The 8,603-nt window shown below is 39.9% G+C and overlaps 1 pseudogene; it reads right to left on the bottom strand.

The window, feature by feature from the left end:
• Positions 1-6,159: 6,159 nt before the first annotated feature.
• LOC131368574 (U1 spliceosomal RNA) lies at positions 6,160-6,350 on the bottom strand (annotated as a pseudogene).
• Between the last annotated feature and the right edge of the window lie 2,253 nt (positions 6,351-8,603).

Genomic DNA, 8,603 nt, shown 5'->3' with positions numbered 1-8,603 from the left:
GTTGAAAATGAGGTACAGTGATAGGGAGCAGACACTCCCTCTAGTTGCCCTATCCACTATGCAACCCCACTGTGCAGAATTAAGACCATTGCTTAGCAATCGTTTAGCCTTGCCAGATCCCAAAACCATAATTTAGGTTGGGTTTCTTATCTAATAATTGCTTGAGCACTTTACAGCAGCCGTAAAACTGTGTTCTACAACACAGGCCTGATTCATTCACCCAGAAGAACAAAGTAAGTGGTATTAAAATGGGGGTCTGAGACGTAAAGCCATGAAGTATATACTTTTAAGAAAAAAAAAATCAATAGTTTATATGTCAATGATGGTAATTGCAGCTATTTTTAATATGGATGTTTTATTATTAAACGTTACTCTAATGTAGCTATGGCAATGGAATATCTGTTTACTGTGCAAGGGCATGAAAAGTTTGTGTCGCATAATAGCTAACCATTAGTAATATCTTCCTGATGACTTCCTGCACTTTCTCATTTGATGATTCGACGTCCCGGATTTGACTGCTGCCTGAATCAATCGCCCTCATTTTTAAAGATAAAGCTCATGCATTTGCTTTTGATTAAGCCTCCATTTTGTTCTGTGCTCTTGACCTTGCACAGGCTATGTTTACACTGGAGCACAGGGGCTGGCTGCTTACACTCCCTCTCTTTATTTAATTTCCATCGCTCCCCAGTCGACTCTCGGTTGTACCACTTCCTCTCCAGGTTTTGCATGCTTTCAGTGGGAAATGAGCTTCACAGACAGTTGACCTTGTCGATCCACCACCTGAGGTCTGGCACAGCAGAGCCTGCAGAATGACCCATGAACTGACCCTGCTGTAAATCTCTTTGCTTTCTCATTTGTCAACCCCCAAATTCATTAATCTCATGACCATACATGAAGAACAGTGTTGAGAAATATATTTCCATGACTCAGAAATTTGCAAAATGATGCCCAGTTTATTTTAACATCCCTGGTTTATTTTCTGGATGAGCCTTTCATTTGATACACTTAAAAGGCAGTGGGTTATCAATGGACCATAGACTGGGCTGATATTGTGACCTGAGGATTTGAATGTACTGGAAATCATGAAATACTGCTCTGGTGTTTGGAGGAAAATGTACCATAACAATTAACCGAACCATCTCTTATTTCTGTAATCTTCCTTTGAAACCTTTTTATAGCAGGAAACATGCTGAGCCATGTAGAACCCTTCCTTCCACAGTTGAGATCCCTAAATACTATCCTCTCTAACTGCTTTCATTTTCAACCCCATCATCCTCCTCACTTCTAATCCTTCCCTGGTTCTCACCATCAAACACATGACCTCCCTTGTGTTAGAGTTTGGCAGCTTACCATGTGCTTTTAAGAAAAGATTGATAAATATGAGAATGAATCTGTGAAAAGGGGGCAACCTGATGAGCTCAGCAGTATACCTGATGGATAAAACGTATGGGCTTCTTATGTTGAACACAAATGAATAGATGAACTCTGGACATTAATGAAAAGTCTTCCTATACACTGGAGTACTTTGTTTTCTTTGCTCTATTCCACCAAATGCAGTTTTATTTTTAAACACAGTGATTGATGCAGTTCATCCCTTAGTGTTCCTTTGTAATATAAACTAATGAAGCATTAATGAATTCATTGCCAGCTGCACTAAATGACCAAAAGCATATGGACACCTGACCAGCACAACCAGATGTTTTTCTTGAACTTTCCTTTCCAAAACTATGGCCATGAATATGGACTAAGTCCTTATTAATGTTAGCCCCCCTTTGCTGGTATAATGGCCTCACCTCTTATTGGAAGGTTTCTCCACTGGATATTGGAACATGGCTGTGGGGATTTGTGCTCATTCAGCCACAAGAGCAGTAGTGAGTTCAGGCACCGATGTTAACCGAACAGCACTTCTAGTTCATCCTAAAGGTGTTGCGTGGAATTGAAGTCATGGCTGTGTCCAGATCATTGAAGTTCCTCTATACCAACTTTGAAGAACCATGTTGGTATGGACCTTGTTTCGTGCAAACACAAACAGATTCATTCCAGCAACAGAATGGTGGAGAACCACATGTAGGTGTGATGTTCATGTGTCCATATAGTGTTAGCCATATAATGTGTCTTTACTATGAAGTAGTTGTTTGAGCTCTAGAGTTATTTATTGTTTTTACAATGATTTGTTGGGAATTATTAGTCCTGGTGGGACAGGTTCCTGGGTTCGATCCAGAGCTTCATATGAGTTTCATATGTTCTCCCTGTTTTCATGTGGGTTTCCTTTGGTTTCTCCAGTTTCACACCTAGGGTGAATTCTCTTACTTGTACCCAGTGTTCCATCTTGAGCTTTGTCTGCAAACACATCCCAACAGACCCGATTCTGATAATTATGTTCATAGCATTTTTGAAATGGAGGAAGTGGACCAAAAAACTCCCTTTTGAGTTTTTCGTATTCGCCTCGGAACCCTGATTATTTCTGGTGTCAGCTGGTCAGCTTTCCCAGCTTTTTTGTCTCTAATTTAATTACAAGTTCTGTAGGCAAATACTTTGCGAGCTGTAATAATGACATTGAAAGGGCAGTTTACTTCAAAAGGCGCTGAAGTTTCATCTTGTAAGACTTCTTACACCATAATTATAACCAGAGTGTGAGAGTGCTTGACAGGTTTGGGCTGGTTGTGGAATAAAAGTGCATTGTTGAAGGAAATTGTCCCCATGGACCATTTAATATACTGCAGACTTTGTGTGATCTTTTCAGTTTTATTTCATGAAGTCTTGGCTGCATGCCAGGTGTTTTATATACCTTTTACCATGACGTGCTAATGTGTTCTTAGTTCTGGTGAAGTCAATTTTAGATACATTTGAGCTGAAGTCTTCACCAATATAAAAAAATTCAGTACTGCTTTACTGGGACCAGACTCCCTTATTATCCTAAACCAGCTTTACTTCATTCCCATCTCTGGCCACAGCACTACCTGATTTAGTCAGGTTCATTTTGGAAACTTTAATAATAGGAACCAGGATAATAGTTATGTTCCTGCTAGTAATCATGGCTGAACAAAATTTGAGGCAATCAGATTCTCAAAACTGCTTTTACCTTTTCTAAGTCTCTTCAACTTAGACACTCGAACTTTATGCATCTTTATTTTGTCAAATGTCTTCTGTTTATTCACATCATTCTTAGGGTCACCACGTTGTGACACGGTGCCCTCCACATGTCTGAAATTTCCAACACGTTCCACACATCTTTTTAAATACTTGAGCTATGAGTAATGGTGCCAGACATGATTATTTCTTGCATGGCGAGCTGTTGGCCGTGTTGCCTCATTAAAACTTGTTAGACATGCACTCGGGCCTCCCAAAGGGGCTTGGACGTGTTTTACGCCCAACACCAGAGGAAGCCGCGTGGCCTGTGCAGCATTTTCCACTCTGTAAACGCAGCATTTATTTTTGAAGTTCCACATCAATGCGCTCTGCTTCCGAAAATACCTTGCTTTAAAACAAGATGCAGGGCTTGACCTCTGCATGTGTAAATGAAAGTCAGGAGTCCATATGGTAGAGAAACTACCACATGTGGGCTCCCGTCTATGTTCCTTTTCCAGGCGATAAAAGTTACACACCTGAGCATTTGGGAGGTGACGGGAAAGAAAACTGATTATTTATGAAGATGCTTTTACAAGCACCAATGTTTTATTGTGCATTGACTGACCCTGCCATGACCTGAGCGTCAGTGAAGAAACTGTAAGGCGGCAGCATATAGATCCTTGTATTGATATTCAGTCATTTGAGGCGGTTTATTTTCTTTTCATCAGCCCTGATTTTCTATATCAGGAGTTGTTCAAATTCTGTAGTACACACCCTGTTTTGTTGTATACACCCACCCTTTGAAGAAAAAATACCTCTTGCTTGTTTATGATGTTGCACAAAAGGCATGCGGGCGTAGATCTTCAGGCTTAGCCTAAGTTCTGCTTTCTCCTTCTACTGACAACATGGCAGTGTTTTCCACAACCGTCACCGAAAGCATTTTTGGATTCCCCTGTGTGTGTGTGTGTGGCCCATGACTTAACACGATAACACAGCAGCCAGGGATCAAAGATCGGTCTTCTCACAAGCAGGCTGACACGTTGCCAATCACAACCACCTGGGACCGTAGGGCGCAGCTGCCTTCTTGTCCCCTCTACCCCTTTAAAAAACATCAGGATGCGGCCCAGATGTGGAGAAATCCACCTCACGGAAGACACAGATGTTGTTGTTGCTGCGTAGGCCAGGACAGGGCAAATTCGCATGTCTGAAGGCTTATTGAATTTTCAATATTTGAGTCATATGTCTGTAAAGGTTTAAAAACAGCGCTAGTAATTCCAATGCAGGCTGTCCTGAAGCAAAAATCTCATCCTGCTTACAGCGGCAAATCAAGCCATGTTAAAAATACTACAGAAAACTTGTGTGGAGATAATTATGTTGGTAAACCATCTACCAAAGCACACTGCACGCCTTTCTGAGGATTACTGAAGGTTATGCAGCCAAAGGATGCTCTTTGCTTCATTTTTATGCACTACAACTTTCAGAATGTTTACACACATCCTTTTATGAACACTTTTGTGGACGCAACTAGACATTGAAATAAAAAAAAAAAAGAAAAGAAAAAAGCTTGTTGTTTAAAGCACACTGCCATCTGGCTACTAAAATGATCTGTGATTGTTCATTTGTCATATCGGTCATATCCACTTTCTGTGAACGTTTATTGATGAAACTTACCAGACTTTCTAAATAAGAGGTCTGACTTGCAAAATTAATGTGGTTATAGCTACCAGTGGACTATTGGACTATGTATTTTGACAATTCTCCTAATTCTCCTACTGTGGCAATGGTCTCACATACTATGCAATAATTGTATAGTAGAAATAAAAAAGTAATAAGAAGTACATTTTAAGAATTCTAATCTAATAGAGCCTGTAACTCTAAACTAATCCCATAAAGTGGACTAACTCTAAATGTTGTGACCATGGTCTGGTCTGAGGAAACGTCAGAATTGTATACATTGATTGAATAACAACAACAGATACGGTTGCTCTGTTGCTTGTACTGTATTTAGTGCTGTGTTTGAAAGATGCATCCTTGTGTTGTTTGACATTTCTAAACATAATCCCTAACAAGCATGTTTTATTTAGCTAATGCTTTCCCACTGCTGACCAAAAATGCGTTCTAAACTGCTTTTTTTTTGCCTTTTGAAAGTTATAGCAAATTGCATATTTTCCTTTCTTTCCTTGTCTCTTGCAATGAGCTGACTAAACAGTCATATTTCTGAACGCTCCAACTCTGCAAACGCTAACCTCCATTCATCCGTGATGTTTTAATCCCAAATTGCAGATTGCTTTCCCATATAAAATCAGGCTACTTCTTAAATTGGATTATTGTGGATGGGAAATCTCACATGCACTTTGGGGATCTTCTAATGAAGGGCAGGTGTGCTGGGAAGCAATCCAAACCTACCCCCTCTATTCTTTTTTTTTTTTTTTCTTTCTTTTTTTCTTTTTTTTTTTTGTAAACTCTCAGGGCGATTTGGCCATAGCATAGGTTGCTGACCATTTCAAATTTGAACCTTGATGGTGGTAGAAGCGGCCAAATGAAAGCTCATTGTACAAGTTTTGACTGAGGTGAATTCCTATTCACATATTTCACGTGATTACCATCTGGTTCTGAACTCCAATTCCCTGCTTAGAGCTTGCTGTACTGTGAGGAAAAATGTCTGAATGCCACACACACACACACACACACACACACACATACATATATATATATATAACTTGGATATGATTGGCACAGACAGAGTTCCTCTTTGAGCTTTGCTGTCTGTTATATAACTTTAGAAGCCTTTATTTGCCTTATTTATTACAGCACAGTACAATTCTTTCATCACACATCCCAGCTTGTGGTCAGAGCACAGGGTCAGACATGACACAGTGCCCCTGGAGCAGTGATTGAACCCCAATCCTCAACCCAGAACCTTAACCACTTGAGCCACCACTTCCCCTTTGAGACTCCACTGCCCCCTTGAGCCAACACTCCCCCCTCGAGCCACCACTGCCCCCTCGAGCCACCACTGCCCCCTTGAGCCTCCACTGCCCCCTTAAGCTATTACTTCCCCCTTGAGCCACCATTGCCCCTAAAAGGGGAAAAGGGAGAGCACGAATGCAGTACCGCAGAAATTAGAAATTATGCAGTCCAGATTCCAGCATTTGGGGAATTCACAAAGGTCAGCACAGCCCAAGTGCAATGGCTGAGCCTCGCTTTTTGTGCAAACCACCTCCTTGATCATGGTATTGCCATGATACCATTACCATGGTATTGCCCCTGCCACATAGTATAGTAGTGAGTACCACGGTCTAGAATCTTTCTAGAAATGTTATCTTTTAGTCGAGTAATGATTCTGATAAGTAAGAAATTAAACGCTTCCCAGCTATTATGGACAAATAATCTGACACAACAGGCTCCACCCTTAAGATTTTTTTTTCCTATGACAGGATATCCCAAAGTATTTTATCCTTCTTATACCACAGCAATTTTTTAAAGAATTACAAATCATGCTTTTTATCTGTTTTAGCAAAATATGTCGATCGACAATCCACTGTGGCGACCCTGAAAAGGCAGTAACTGAAAGACAACATTCATGATTTTTTCTTTTCTATTTTTATTTATTTAATTTTTTTGTAGCTTGTGGGCAATTGGTAGTATTACTAGCCTAGTTTTACTATGCCTAGTTGTTGTTACTATAGTTACCCAAACCAAAGATGGTTTTTTTGTTTTTTTTTTACAAGTAAAAGTGGAAAGATGATAAAGATGTATTTTTGCAACTTGTAATGTACTTTATGTCTGATGTTAACACTTCACCTAACTCAGGCTAAGCCTGGTCTTCCTCTCCTTCACGCTCCCTGTAGAGATTAGAAAAACACTTGGTTGGATATTATACCCTGTTATTCTTTTCTTCGCTCTGTCTCTTGCCACGTCTCTCTCTCTCTCTCTCTCTCTCTCTCTCTCTCTCTCTCTTTCTGCCTCTCTGCATGCTGTTAAAATAACATCTCTAAGGCAAGGTCATGAAGCTGTACATCGGAAGTATCAGAAGTATTGTTCATCCATGTCTGACCTTTTTCTGTCTATCCATTTACTTGGTCATATTTGTTTTCCTGTGTAATGACCTTTTTCCTCATTTAGCACTCCTGACTTCTGGTTCTCATTCTGAGAGTAGTCTGATGACAGAAAAAAAAAAGGTGTTTTGAAAGAACATCTTTTTTACATGTTTTGAACGTTCCATTCGCACACTTTCAAACATTGGTACTGACCTAATTCGATGGATCAAGAGAGTCTACACAGAAGGCCATGAATTATAAATTCCTCTAACACGTCCAGTCTGTTCTCTGTCTCATTTCGGAGGATTACATTGTGGAAACTGTGTCTTCTGGCTGCTCTCCTTGTACTTTTTCTTTCCTGGAGTGGCTGAACCCCAGACTCTTTGTCTTGCTCGTTCTGGAAGTCCCTGTGTCCTCTGAGCTGGCTGATGAAGGATAGCAACATTATTATAAGCGCAAATATGAAGACAAGTCATTCAGCTTACACTGGCTCACAAGGCTTTAGTGACACAGATGAACGACCTGCGTGGGGACAGAAAAATATTTCTTAGGGAAAGTTAATTCAATTATCTATTCATTTCCAAGTGCTGGTGAAAGCTGCTTGGATAGATTATGTTCTTAGGTAATTTGATGGATTCGTTTCAGAATGCAGCTGGATTTTACTTTTAACTCTTTCTATCCCATGTGATGTTTTGTGCATTGAATAATCAGATTGTTCGATGCAATATATTTAACAAGGTCAAAATGGACATTTGCCATGTTTTGTTTGGTTTCACTATATCCTCATAGATACCATCAGTAACCTGAAAATAAAAGGGTCGTCTTCTTTTTTTTCGATGTTCCTTCATATCAGAGCCCATAATAAAGTTATTAGATTTTTTTTTTTTTTTTTTAGCCTTGCACACAGTATAATCCCAAGATGGTGGCACCTCCAGGTTATCTCTTTAGTCTCAGTGAATCTGGTACTAGTGATAAACTAACAGCTTCAGGGTCTCAAATTCAACCTTGATCTTGGATTATTCTCTTGACAGACTTTTGCCTGTTCTCCCATTGTCACTGTGGGCTTCCTCTCCATTATCTGGTTTCCTCCCACCTGCAAAATACATGATATATTCTCAAAGCTGAAAAGGTTTGTGTGTAGTGATCTTAGCATACCATCCATGGTATATTCCCACCTCGAGCTCAGTGTTCCTGCGATGGGCTTTAAAAGGCCTTGCCTTGCTTCCACCAGTCATTTTGCTGATCCTATATTCTTATGAAAATAAATTCCACATATGGAAAATATGTCAAGGGATTTTGGCTCCCAGGTGGTTCAACTAATAAAAGTACACCCTGTTTTTGAGGAGATTGAGGTTGAATCCTGACGATGCAATATCATTGCTCCTTTCAGTCAGAGGCATTTATGAGTTTATGTATGCAGAAAAGGGCAAATGACCAAATTGGAAGAAAAAGTGGAATTTGCATGAGGAAATCTCTTTAGGAAAATTTTAAGAT

The sequence above is a fragment of the Hemibagrus wyckioides genome, linkage group LG17, assembly GCF_019097595.1.
Source record: "Hemibagrus wyckioides isolate EC202008001 linkage group LG17, SWU_Hwy_1.0, whole genome shotgun sequence".
NCBI classification, from domain to species: domain Eukaryota; kingdom Metazoa; phylum Chordata; class Actinopteri; order Siluriformes; family Bagridae; genus Hemibagrus; species Hemibagrus wyckioides.
The sequence above is the reverse complement of the archived record's forward strand: the minus strand, read 5'-3'. Positions and strand labels throughout refer to the sequence as shown.